Source organism: Lactuca virosa, chromosome 3, assembly GCF_052849685.1.
Source record: "Lactuca virosa cultivar CGN04683 chromosome 3, Lactuca_virosa_CGN04683_v6, whole genome shotgun sequence".
NCBI classification, from domain to species: Eukaryota; Viridiplantae; Streptophyta; class Magnoliopsida; order Asterales; family Asteraceae; genus Lactuca; species Lactuca virosa.
The window spans coordinates 376,410,860-376,426,208 of NC_136428.1; positions in this window are offsets into that span (position 1 = coordinate 376,410,860).

A 15,349-nucleotide genomic window follows, 5' to 3' on the forward strand; every position below is an offset into this window, starting at 1 on the left:
TGAGGAAATAAGTAAATCATTAACAAATAAAGAAGGGTATAAGAGTAATCTACATTATAATTAATTATGGCAAAATAAAAAAAATCAATTAATATCCCATTAATTTAGGTTATCAGTTTCACAAGTCTATAACACCACCATCGATCCCTTCTATATCTTTAAACATAGTTTCTGATTCACCTGCTTCACAGGCGACATCGCATGACGCCACCACCGGCGCAAAAATCAGACGACTACACTACCGCCTCCACCCTCCTTCTTCCCTACTACTATCAGCGCCACCGTTTTGTTTTCCAAAAACAATAATCAAACCCTTCGATTTCTTCCATTCCTTCGTACTCCTCCTCCCATCACCAATATGTAGAAGAGTGTGGCACTAAGGAATTGAAGAATGAAAATCCAGGTAATCTCACTAACGTAAATTTTAATTTCTATTCATAAAAAGTATTTCTTAAAAAGTATTGTCCATAACCCACTTTTTTAAATCCCTAATTGATGAAGCCGCCTACTTTTTTATCGATGTTAAGTTTTGTTGAGTGGTGATACTCCATTGTTATTCACATAACATAGATGATAAATCATCATTATTCGATATGCGGGAATCCCATGATATCAGTAATATGAAACCATTGGATTAATCTTTGCAACTATTTGAAAGTGAATATGCTTAGCCTCCCAAATATCGAATAACACAAAATTAGATTTTACACCAACATTGAAAACTCCAACGATTTGGTGTAGTGATTAAAAATAATTTGAAAACTCCAACGAGTTGGTGTAGTGATTATCCTTCCTGTTGATTTCCGATTTCACTAGTATACCCACTGTGCTCTCATTCTTCTTTAATTTTAAATATCCATCATTCAAGTTGATTTGTAATTTAGAATCTGACTAAAATAATGATAGATTGTTCTTGATTTTCCATTTGTTCTTGATACTTGATTGTTCTAAATTTGTCTTTGATGAAAAGGGTTAAACTGGCATTCTGTCAGAATTTGCATGAAAAGGGTTAAGCTGGGGATTTTTTTCATATCATAATGTAAACACATGTTCATTCTATGAGAATATAAATATTATATAAAACATGTGTTGCTAGTAATTCTGACAGAATACATTTATACATGCATTAGAATGTTTATGCATATAGAAGAAAAGACTGTGATTTAAGTGCATTCTGTAATGTATTCTGTTAGAATTTATTTATATAAATTCATTCTGTTAGAATGTCTTTTGACAATGTTTGTTAACAACAACTATATTTGTTTAACTGGTAATACTAACGAGTAATGTATCTTATTCTTTCAGAATTGCATGGAGAAGGAATTCAATACTGATCATACAAGAGAAATATTTGGAATCGAGTTCAACAACAAGTATATATGTGAAGATCAAGTGGATTATATGGACCACCGAAGAAGATCAAGTGTATTTGTTCAATAGTTGTATATTCAAGAATGCTATTTTTAAAAAATTTTATTCATTCTTGATGATATTCTGTTAGAATGTGTATAACTATATTAAAATATATAAGGATATTAGTCTGTAAGAATATGTATGAATTTGTATTTTATTTCGGATGTGCATTAAGAATAAAATCATAGACCCAACTTGGATGTATATGAATAATATCTAGAATTCTTAAATCAGGTTAATTATCAAAACTATCTGCATTGGAAATATATTTTGCAAGAATAAAATCGAAAATATATTTACTAGTTTATGGTTGGCATTCTGTCATTTTGACAGAATAAAATAAGATTTTTAAATTTGGATTAATTTAAAATATTCAGATTTTTAAAAATAAAGGAATTAATTATCCCTAAAAATCTGAAAAATTCCTTTTTTAATATGGGTTAATTGACTAAAATGCCCTTATCCTGAAATTTGTGTGATTGTATGGTACATGTTACCCTATTGTAATATCATAGACCCTCAAATCATGATCATTGATTCTATTCCATCCGGTGGTCCAGATCTATGCATTATGGCACAGAATAGTTAGTAAAAACAAAATAACCTAAGCCTATATATATATATATATATATATATATATATATATATATATATATATATATATATATAGAGAGAGAGAGAGAGAGAGAGATAGGGTCGAATGTTTCCTACAACTATTGTGTACATGTATGGACCAATGAGAATTTAGCAATAATTTATCATTAAATTTAGGAATAAGGGTAGCTAGGTCATTTTACTTTTACAAGCCAAAAATAAATCTTGTATATTTGGAAAATCATTAAATGAAATCTGCCATATTTTTATAAACCCTAAACGATGGGTTCCTCCAAATTGTCATATACCTCTTTTCTTCTTTTCCATCAGAAATCAGTCGATCATCATCTTCATCCTCTCCGTTCCCTTGTCGATTGTCTGGGTTTCTAGTTTATCAAGCCTGAAAAACCACACACTCCTATTTCATTCAAAATCTTCACCAGAGCCAAAACAAGAAAATCCACCAAGTAAGCCAAAATCACTAAAAAGATTAGTCAAGTCTGTAAGTCCCAAATCTGCTTGTGTATCAATCAGATCCGTTTGATGGTGCGGAATCCCAATCAAACGGATGATGCCAGATCTAATGAAGAAGAAGGAGAAGAAGAAGATGATGAATCTTGTATGATTTGATTAGAATGAAGATCCAAATACAAGATTCACATACAAACACACACACTTAAGTTCCTCTCTTCTCTCTAACTTTCTCTATCTACCATACACTCTCACACATTCATCTACCACTCCTCACCCCTAACACCTATATATATATATATATATATATATATATACTTGGGGAATATGGGTCGTAAATGGGTTTACGTCCGTGAACGGGTTTACGGCCGTAAACCCGTTTACGGCCGTACACACCAACCTGGCCGTGAACACAGACGCAAACACATAAAACACTACAGAAAAATACAGTTTACTAGAAAAGCAAAGTATAAACCATAATTTTAGACCCAACAATCTCCCCCTTGGTTTATAGCTTTCTTTTCTAACTGACCCAACAAACTCCCCCTCAAAAGTAGCTGGCTTTTCTTGTCAATCTTCATCGGGAGCTTGGCTTCAGCATTAATCTTCAATTTTCTTCACAGCATCAAGATGATCATATGAATCTTCAATAAATGACTTCATCTTGAGCAGTTGGGCTTTTCTTTAGAATTTGGCATTGAACGCACGTTGGGTGAGGAGGATTTTTGTAGAGATTCTTGAAAGATAGCGCTTTCAGCTTGAGAATCTTCAGAGAGAATATCAGAGAGAACTAATCTTCTGGATCACTTCAGCAGGTTTATAGATAGCAGTAAATTGATTGAGGAGGCTTCAATGAAATCTGTCACATAATCTTCAAGTGCAGCTTCACCTTGCTTCAGGGGTTGAAGGATTGAATGTTAAAAGAATAGTCTTCATTTCTTGCTCCTTCGAATGAAAATTCTTTGATGATCACAGATGAAGCCTTGGCTCAGAAAATCTCGATACAGTCTCCATGAGTTTCATCTACATCTGAATTCACTTTACAAGACAAAACAAAACTAAAAGATAAAAACAAAACTCAAAACAAAGTTAGCACACAATATTTTGTTTGATTTTTTGGATTTTCTGATTCTTGTTTGATTTTTGCAATTTTTTTTTAATTCTCCCCCAAAATTTGTGCATAGAGGAAAACTATGAACAAATTTAACAAAAACAAAAAATATTTGGGATCAAAGTTGTCAAGCAATCCAATATCGTTTATCAGGACACGCCTGCATGTCTAGATCTGGTCAATCACCGGTATTGTGGTCCACTTAAACACAAAGGATGTTTACAATTTGGACAGATTATAAGTGACGAGTCATTGTGATATATATATATATATATATATATATATATATATATATATATATAAATGGACATTTAGCTGACGACGACCAAGGATATTGTTGTCCACTTAAATTAAGCAGCAAGATCTACAGACAACCTATTAAATGGTTCAATTTTAGATGTACTAGAACGTGTTTCCCACTTCCTGATATACTCCGGTAATCAAGAACTTCCAAAGAAATCCTTACTTTAGGTGAGTAAACAATTATTAAGGAGGACGAAGGATTTAGAAATAGATGCATATGTTGTGTCCCAGGTCGGATTTATTTCAATCACGCAGAGGGGACAACATATGGCTAACTAGGATAGAGGGATTGAGAGGTAGAATGTGTTGGATTAATGTCTAAGTCCATAACTATAATTGGTAAGACTTGACCCGACCCGGCATGGTCCATTTGGGTTGCATGGCATCATGCATTTGGATAGACTATAATGAGAGAAATAACACTTAAGGTTGGTTAATATATTATAAGTTCTAATATATTAATAAGGTTATTTAATTAGTATTGATCAAGAATTAATTTGGAATTAATTAAGTGATCAAAAGGAGACTAATTAAATATATGGGTTGATTGTGTAAATCATTCATTCTGATATATGTGGGCTTGTGATCCAAGATTTCTTATGTTGGACTAAGTCCATGGGGTGACCCATGGATACTCCATGGAGGTTAAAATCCATGGAGCATAAGGAATGGGTAAAGTTATGAGTTACATGGTGTAACCCTAATAGCCACCATATAAAAGAATCCCATGGCTCAAGAAATCGTACACTAATGTGTGAATATGAGGGCTAGACGATTTCAAGGAGTGTTCCATTTCTCTCAAGCCATTCCATGTGCATTTGGTGTTGTGTGAACCATTTGAGGTGTCACACTTGGGGCACTAGGCACTCAAGCTTCATGGAGACAAGCTACATCAAACAAAGGTATGTATTCTATCCATTTGATTACCCAAGTATCAAGTATTGTATGCTAGATAGGGTAATACCTTGGAAAGTTCATAATTACATGTATAATAGAGAAAACATAGATCCAAGGTATTTAGGGTTGCATGTACACTTAGGAGTGTTAGAATGCGCAAAACCCATCAGTGGTGTCAGAGCCAAGGCTTGTTTTCTTGTTATACTTGCAAAATTAGCTGAAAAATCAAATTGTATTAGTTTAAAAGTTATGCTAATTACTTGAAAAAAAAATTGATGTGAATTATCTTTGTTCATATGAGTTTATTAGATTAATAGAAAAGTTAATTGATTATGTGTTTTCAATCCATTTTAATCTAAGAGTTGATTCTAAAATGTGTTTTTGTAACTTGTCCTCAAGTTATATGAAAAGTCACATTTAAGTTTCATAAAACTCATAAAAAGTTGGCAATGGTTACAAAAATGAAGAGTCTTGTCCTCATTAAATGGTTTTATGACTCCATAACTTGTCCTCAAGTTATGGAGGTTCAAGAGTCACTTCATTAAATGATAAAATGTGTAACCTTAATTAGTTCCATCAGTTACAAAAATAAAGAAAATTTACATTCTTTTATTAGTTTAAAGTCTTCCATAACTTGTCCTCAAGTTATGGAACTTGAAGAGTTTTTTTTTTTTAATTAAAACTACTTTAAACACATAAGTTACGGAATTAATTAGTTTTGAATATTTTCAAAAACTTGCTCTCAAGTTTTGGAATTTGTAAAGTTTTCCCTATGAATACTTTAATTCCAAGTTAGCCCTTAGAATTTTAAAAGTTAAAATTCAACCCTTATACTTTATAGTATTATAAGTTAATAATAAATATATGTATAAGAGCAAGTCAGTCTTACCGTTAGTAGGCCTCATTCACGAAGTCGGTCTATAAGGGGGGTATAAGGTTACTGCCTATAAAATGGCAGTTTAATGGGTGTCCACTCTCACCCACCGCTTCCTTGACTGGTGGAGGGTCGTTAGCCGAACGGGTAGGACAAGGACTATAATTCTCCCTTCATTAAAAGTATTAATGATAAATACAAAGTAACTAAACTTTTTATAAATTCCCAACCTTAGTTACTTAGGAAAATGTGAATAAGGTGCTAATCCATGAAATTACACTTTGCACTTTGTTTAAACCGTTAGTGGAGCGTGTGTGGTTAACCGGCACACTAACCTGGATTTAACAAAGTAGGCAAAGGGTAACTTAATATTTATCATAGTATCGGTGGAGCTCGTGTGGTTAACCGGCACATCGATTGAGGGGTAAATATTAAGGGTACCAAGTATATTTGCATGGTTACTTCACACCTTGTTTTGTGATCCTCGGCATCCCAGTCACAAAACCTGAAGGGCACACTCGAGATTGAAACATGCCATTGAAAAGTTCAATGAATCTCAAAAGATCTAGGAGTTTCAAATCCAATTAAAAACCTAATTACATTATTTCGTTTTTCATGGTGGAAATTGGTAAATCGTCATTTACCTACCTTCAACTATTTTATAACTCGGATTACGGCATCCCTCTTCCAGTTATAAATAGGTTGTTGGATCCTAGCCTTAATATATCATATTGGGTGTTATATTAAGGACTTAAATCAACTTTACGTGAATTTCTCCCATTGTTGATGTCTAGTTCAGACATCTATGATCTTCCCAAATCTCTTGGAACTTTACTTCCTCCAACTCCTCTAATTATTCTCCCTAACCCACAAGTTCAAGGTCACTCAAGCCCTAATGGCAAGCAAGGTCTATGTGTGATCACATCTTAGAGATGAAGTCACATATTGACAAGCCGGGAGAGTTGGGTGTCAAAGTCTTGAGAAAGTTGGATGTTCAATCACTTTCTAAGTCACATAGTGAGTTCCTTTGGGACTACTATGAAACAGACTATGACATGAACCTTAATGATCATATCTATTTGCTTGGTGCAGCTGAATCAGCAATGATTTGGAACAATAGTAAAGCAAATTATATTAGAAGATCAACTTCCCAAAAACTTTATGGACAGTGACAATGGTGACACTGGAAATCCAGTAAAAGCATTCTCTTCCCAATGGAAAGGGATTGGCCATAGTCAATCCGCTTGACCAAATGGTAAAGAGAAAGGCTAAGTCTGAAATAGTCCCATTACCAAAGGGTCCATATGTTTATTTTGCCAAAGGAAGGGGCGTTGATTGCAAAGCTGCCAAATTTACCTAAGGATGTTAAAGTCAATAAGTTTGACTCTACATCAGGTAGAGCCCATTATCTAACTCTGTTAAGTTCTATTCTGAGATCCTCATTACATGATGTGACTGGGTCACATGTTGATGTTTTAAGAATCAAAGAATAGAGAGAAATCTTAAAGGAAGTATATGTTGATTCTGATCGCGAAGGTGGATTTTGATCGCATCAGAATTTTGAGTAGTTGCTTAAGAAGTTATGATATATTGCTTAGGAATAGATAACAACAAGTTTTTTCATATGCATTTGCACTATAAGGATAAGTTTTTTCTGCAAAGTTTTGAAATAAATAAAAGTTTTTAATTTTATATTTATTTTAAATATCCTTACAAGTGGAATTTGTGAAAAATGGTTGTTTATATGATTCCATTGATAGCAATATTTGAAAAAAAAATGGACTTGATTCTTTCGTTTGTGGTAGTGTCATAATTTACCAAATAAGGAAAGATTCTCATTCCCAAGGCTTCAGCTGGATAGAAACTTGGAATCATGCAAGTTGAATAGTATGATGAATGAGAACTTTCAAGCATTGGAAAATTAAGACTTGTTCACATGGATGTGTGAGTCAAGTTAAGGACTAAAGGGATCGAGTACACATTCTTGTGCACTGGTCAAGTCCACCACAAAGCTCGTTAAGACTATTCCTCATGATTTACTAAATTTTAGTAAATATGGTTATACTTACAAGTTTAAGTATAATTCTGAAACATTGGAAAAGTCTCAATGTATGGCAGAATGAATGGGAAGAATCAAATTAGGCAGACAGATAAAAGTTTCTCAAATCTGAAAAGATGGGAGAGTACTTTAGTATCATGTTTTGTGATCATCTTAATGATTAAAGAACCACATCACAATTGGTCTTCTAAGGACATCTTAGTGCATTCTTATGACTAAGAAGAGGAGTCATGAATTGTTGAAATGGTTAAATCAAGAAGATGAGTCATACTTCGTTTCAAAACAAGTCTTAGAGTCATACTCCAAGACTATAAGTTGAGTGACATATCTTAAAGAAAGGTTTATAACACTTGTCAAATGTAAGAGTAAAAGTGTCCTACTCTTGTACATTTGAAGTTGGTAAGTTGTGATGTTTTGGATTAAACAAAGACCAACTAAGGCCAATTGTGTGAAGTGTTTGTCTTGATAAAGAATCTGCACTATCTCTTGAATATTTGGCAAGATAGTCTTATATGTCAAGAGGACAGTGGGAGTCTTAAAGATCCTAAAAAGAATTTCAAGAACTAATCAAGAATAAAACCTGAGGTTCTTCACAAGCACACGACTTGAGGTTTATAACCTATCATGTTGACATATCCTGTGCCCATTCCAGTTAAAGTTGGCTTTGCATAGGAGTTCTGAAAGTTCTCAATTGGTTGCATAACAACTTGGAAGCAATGGCAGGCCCTGTACTGCCAGGTGGCAAGAAGTTAACATTGCATAAGTTCAGTCCATATGAGTTTGGATTTGTCATTATCCTTGTCTTGTGACTATGGTTTTGACGATTCACATGGATAAGAACACATACAGCATAAAATCTAAGGGTCATAAGGTTTCTCTCCGATTCATGAAAATGATGGTGAGGAAACACTTCCACCAAGTAGATTTGAAGCAAATGGCAAAAGGTCTAAACAATTGAGACTATGATTACGGCATCCCTTTTCATAGTTCTGAAATTGTTTAGACACACATGCATGCTATCTAAGGAAAGGTGTATGATTTTGATAAAGTTTTATCAAAGCATCTCGTATCAGAAATCTGAACTTTGGTAAGGAAGTCAATAAAGTATTGATTTCTAGAAGTCCAGCTGATTTCTGAGTACATGTCAAAGCTAGTGGGAGCATAAGTGTTATGCTAATAATCATCATGTTAGTGGGAGCATGATAATTGTTGTTAGTGTTGCAAGTTAGCAATGTTAATTATAGAAAACAAAAGTTTCAATTCGTGAGGCTGCAGGGATTGAAAAAGTTGTTTTGCTATAATTAAGGGAGAGGATATACTTCATTTCAGTTCTAAAGGCTTAGATTGAGACCTTAATCATCTTTAGTCAAGAATATATATATGAATTTCATGTTGGATTGGTTCAACTTAAGGAAATTCTATATATTGCGTTCTCAAAATTCGATTATGATTACGGCATCCCTCTTCATAGTAAAATTTTGAAAACATGGCAAATACAAATATTGTAGCAAAAGACTGGTCTAGAATCATGTCTTTATGTGAGACATCATGAATCGTGTACCATTTGCTTTGGGTACAGGATCGATTGCATGTGCTATAATATTTGTCATTTCTAAATTTTTCCAAATGCCCAAAGGCATTACGAAGGGAAAAGGTCTAGAATTGGATATGATTAAAATGATTAAGCAATTGTTGAGGACAATCTGAGGTTTACCAAAGATTGGTTGCTCAGGGACAGTTGGAAGTATAGTGCTAATTTTGGAAGGACCATATTGACATATTCTGAAAAGAGGCATCTCTTATTCAGAAGTGATAGTCAAAATGAGAATATGGAGTTGTCTCCATAGGTGGAAGTTATCTGTGTAAGATTAGAAAACTTAATGCAAGAAGCATGTCCAAAGCAATGTACTTTGAATATGAGACTTAGTTTCCATGGAGTTGATCTCCATTGGAATACCTTATAATGACTGTTGACAAGTCTTTGTGACTTTGTACATATTCATTACAGGAGGGTCAGTGCATATAAGTTTAAAATCTAAACAGATTTCGATAAATGATAGAAATTTGAAATTCTCACATTTTTCGATAAGGATTTGGGAGTGTGAAATTAGAATCATTGAAATTATGTTCAATTGGTTTATTTCACAAAGTAAGGATCATAGACAAACATAGAGTGCATACTTGATGTATGGCAAAGCTATTGTTTAAGAAAAACATAGTGTACATGCTTGGAGCATGGGACAACTAGTGTTTTTCATTCAAGTATAAAGTTGATAAAACCGAAACAATGAATAATGAGTAATCAGTATGGTGATAAATAAAAGTGTTTATTTATATTCATAGGGTTTGATACCATATTTGATTTATTTATTCTTGTGTTTCACTTTGCATGTTTTGACTTCCAGAATAACTAAGTCGCTCTTCCTGAATGATTAAGTTATTCAAACCATCCACAGTCGGTCATATGTTGGAAGTAATATGAATCAAGACTGTCATGGGTTGGTTTGTAGAGGTCCAAGTTGGTGGACAAAGTGGTGCTACAACACTCATGAGTGCTCATAAGTTCTGAGTATTGGATTCAACCCGCGCTCATTTGAATCACTTCATGGATTTTATCACGAATGATCATGAGACGATAATATCTTATATTCTTCAAACCTAGAGATATGAGTTGTTACTATGAGTTGGTTGTACATTGATTGCACGAAAACGCATTCGGTAACTCGATGTTATAAAACGTGCCTTTGTGTATGATTCAACAAGTAGTAGAACAAGCCATATGAGTCGAAGTTTATCCATTCCTTTTACCTTCGGGATAAAAGCGATATCTGTGGGCCCCTCGATGATTTAAAGATGATACATGTGAGTGCTTGGCCAAGCCAGGACTGATTTGATTTGTTCAATCAGTCAGTCATCATGAATCGGAAATCAGGAAACAACAAATGGACAGAGAGAATGATTGATAATCCATGTCTCAGTCCATATGATATCTAGAATGGAGGAATATATGATCCCTTATCTAATGGACAAGTCATTGACAAAGGTCAGAGTTCATCGACAAGGTCAGAGTTCGACAGAAGATTTTGAGAGCTACGATTGCTGATCGGTTCGTGAAGTCATACGCAATAATAGTTTTAGACTTATCCAAGTGGGAGACTGTTGGATTAATGTCTAAGTCCATAACTATAATTGGTAAGACTTGACCCGACCCGGCATGGTCCATTTGGGTTGCATGGCATCATGCATTTGGATAGACTATAATGAGAGAAATAACACTTAAGGTTGGTTAATATATTATAAGTTCTAATATATTAATAAGGTTATTTAATTAGTATTGATCAAGAATTAATTTGGAATTAATTAAGTGATCAAAAGGAGACTAATTAAATATATGGGTTGATTGTGTAAATCATTCATTCTTATATATGTGGGCTTGTGATCCAAGATTTCTTATGTTGGACTAAGTCCATGGGGTGACCCATGGATACTCCATGGAGGTTAAAATCCATGGAGCATAAGGAATGGGTAAAGTTATGAGTTACATGGTGTAACCCTAATAGCCACCATATAAAAGAATCCCATGGCTCAAGAAATCGTACACTAATGTGTGAATATGAGGGCTAGACGATTTCAAGGAGTGTTCCATTTCTCTCAAGCCATTCCATGTGCATTTGGTGTTGTGTGAACCATTTGAGGTGTCACACTTGGGGCACTAGGCACTCAAGCTTCATGGAGACAAGCTACATCAAACAAAGGTATGTATTCTATCCATTTGATTACCCAAGTATCAAGTATTGTATGCTAGATAGGGTAATACCTTGGAAAGTTCATAATTGCATGTATAATAGAGAAAACATAGATCCAAGGTATTTAGGGTTGCATGTACACTTAGGAGTGTTAGAATGCGCAAAACCCATCAGAATGTTGCATATGTTGTGTTCCAGGTCGGATCCTTCCAATCACGCAGAGGAGACAGCATATGACTAACAGATAGGAAGAATTGCACAGATAAAGAAGATGCATAGAAATAGAGTTGCATATAGTGCATTCCAGGTCAGATCTCTTCCAATCACGCAGAGGAAGCAACATATGACTGACAGATAGAAAGCAAGAAAATAATTTCCTACAGACCTACTTTAGCCGAACCCCCCAGTTGCCCTATCAGAACCAGAATTAAGGACATAAGTCCGTACATCAAGGAAGAGTTAAGCCACAGTTCTAGATGTGTATTAATTTAGTGTATCTCGTGGGTTCCCGTGTTTATCTTACTGCTCAATCTACCCGAGCATCATATGGTCAGTCCAAATGAAACTATCTAAGTCTATATTGTCTAGTCCTTTCATGGTCGATCAATGTCTAGTCCTTTTGAATCATTTGTGCCTACCACCACATTGAATACAGAGTCTAGACAATTCGGCTTTAGTGCATTACACGCATCATAAATTGCCCTTTAGCACTATACTTCATATCACTTCCCACAAATACCTACTCACGAAAAACTATAGGAAAATAAAAGATTGTCTTCAAAACGAATTAGTTTAAGATAAACTCAGGAGTATAAAGAAGAAAACTCAAACCGTAAGTCACCGATTGAATTTGCATCCAGAAGGTCTGAGAACAGCACGCATAATCTCAGAACAGATCCGAAAATTCTTCATGTCATTAAGCACAAACCCCATGTGTGATCCCTTCCTTTCTTCCTTTCCCGCAAAGGACACATACTCTCAAACAAAGATCTGAATGTTGTACAGTTGAGAGATGTCCCCTAGCAAGTGCCAGGAACAGCTACTATCAACAAACTGAAGTCTGATGATATGCCTCCATAGCTGCTCCGACACCGAGCGGGATTAGTTGGTCTTTAGAACCCAGTCCATTTTGAAACTGGGTTGACCTTTGTCATCTTCGCAAGGAACTCTCTCCCATGACATATCCTGTTTGTCACAAACACATGATGAAGAAATATTAGACGCATTAGATGATTTGGGAGATTGAACCTTCGGTACCCATCTGTAGTTGGGTTTAACCCATTTCTTTTTCGATCCGATGGGTGCTTCGGTACTTGATTTTGAACTTGAAGCCGATCGTCGAGATGATTTTGACCTAACCGGTCTTGATTTCACTGGAGCATCTCTTCAATTGGACTTCTTGGTCGGCATACCCTTCTTGTTGTTGGGAGTTGATTTATTGGCCTTCTGCGCGTTCCAGTCACCATTGTCTGAACGTGGCCTCAAAGGGTTTCCTTTGAAAGATCTCCCTCTTGGCGCGTTCTGCCAGCTTTGTGCGTAGTAGGGAATGTATGCGCAATTAGGATAATTTCTAGCAATGTGTCCAGGTGTTCCACAATGAAAGCAAGTCTTTTCCTTCACTGGGAAATTGTTTTTTCCTGCCCCTGGTGGCGTGTCCATGCCTTGTCTCTTATTGTTCCCACAAGCACAATTACAGCAAGCACTCTGTTTCGCTTGTTTTGGTGGCCTGTATTTCTCAACAGCAGGTTGATCAGAAGTAACTGAGTTAGAAGCAACAGATTTAGAGTTCAAGGAGTCATTTGTTTGATAATCATCAGAATTTGCAGAACTAGAATTAGTTCTGTTCTCCTTGTCCTCATCCTCTACTACTTTACCTGCACAAGTAGTAGAAGCATTATCATCGTTCAGCTCAACACTTTCTGGCACAACCACGGCAGAATTATCAAAGATATCATCAAATATATCGAAAAAATTTGATTCATCAGACTTTGATACAAGTTTATTTTCAGCCACACTCTCTTCAGCTGTTTGCTTGCAATAACCTAGTGGTGGATCTGCATAAGAAGTAGAAACATTATTATTTTTAACCCGAGGACCACATCCCGACACAAATACAGCAGGTTTGCCATATTTGAGATGTGCCTCTCTGTCCATTTCCTCTTTTGTCAAAGGGTTATACTAATATGTGTGATTAAAAGGAGGAGGCACTTTATCATACCCTAAACCCTTTTGTTGGTTATTTTTAAATCTCAAACTATTTTCCATCATTGACGCAACTACTTTACTTGACACATCAAATTTTCTGAAATTAAAATCTGCATTTTCAAACTTATTTTTCAATGTGTCAAGTTCAGCAGTTAACTCAGCAAGTTCTTCTGTCACAAATCTATAGTTTGCACCTTCGTAATAATTCGATACGCTCAAGTAAATTTTTAACATTATCAATGCATGTTTGAGAACAAGAAATTTCATTGACTTTGGTGTTTGAAGAACTCATTGTTTTAAAAATATGCCCTTTGACTAAAAACTCAAAAGTCAACCTTAAAAGTCAAATTTAAAAAGTCGAACTTAAAATTCAAACTTGAAAAGTCAAACTTAAAAGTCAAACCAAAAAGCTAAATTTGAAAATTTGAAAGTAAAACGAGAATGTCAAAGTTTAAAGTCAAAGGTCAAACTTTAAAAGTCAAAGTCAAATTTTAAGGTCAAAAGTCAATATTAAAAATCAAATATTAAAAACTAAAATTTTTTTTTTGGGTTGAAAATGAAATTTAAAAATAAAAGAAAATTGATTTTGGGGTTGAAAGTGTAAAAAATACGAAATTAGTCGAACTGGAGAAGCCTTTTGAATTAAAACGCAAAGGTTTAAATCAACAAGCAGTTTAGCCCAACTGCTAAGACGCCTTTGTTGTGGATGCGGGTGACCAGGGTTCGACACCTGGCAGCCCCAAAATTGGTTCCCCCTTTTTTTAAATGAACACAGTGCGAACTTCGGACCCTATGTGAGGCTGACCACGAATCTGAGGCGCGGACCGCAAACCCCGACCGTACACGTGCGATGCTGCCGACCGTAAACTCCGAGGTCGTAAATTGTTTACGGCCGTAAACTCTTCGGAAACCCTAGCTGCTGGCCGTACACGCCGCCACCCCCTTGCTGGTTACGGCCAAAAACAACGTTTTTTCAACTTTGTAGCTCCACAACTCGAACAAAAACTCGTTTATATCAAAAACACGAAGAACAAACCCCCCCCCCCCTATTTTGCCAAGATCTATCCAAAAACGAAAAATTCCTTCAAAAATAAGATCAAATATGCTCCAGATCTGATAAAATTGATTAATACAACCAAGCTCTGATACCACTTGTAAGTCCCAAATCTGTTTGTGTATCAATCAGATCCGTTTGATGGTGCAGAATCTCAATCAAACGGATGATGCCAGATCTAATGAAGAAGAATGAGAAGAAGAAGATGATGAATCTTGTATGATTTGATTAGAATGAAGATCCAAATACAAGATTCACATACAAACACACACACTTAAGCTCCTCTTTTCTCTCTAACTTTCTCTCTCTACGATAAACTCTCACACATTCATCTACCACTCATCACCCCTAACACCTATATATATATACTTGGGGAATATGGGCCGTAAATGGGTTTACGGCCGTGAACGGGTTTACGGCCGTAAACCCGTTTACGGCCGTACACTCCAACCTGGCCGTGAACACAGCCGCAAACACTTAAAACACTACAGAAAAATACAGTTGTCTAGAAAAAGCAAAGTATAAACCATAATTTTAGACCCAACAAAGTCAATAGGCTCAATCACTTCCCCAAGGAGCATACCCGAAATCTACAAAGAAAAAGAGCACACCTTGACGAAAT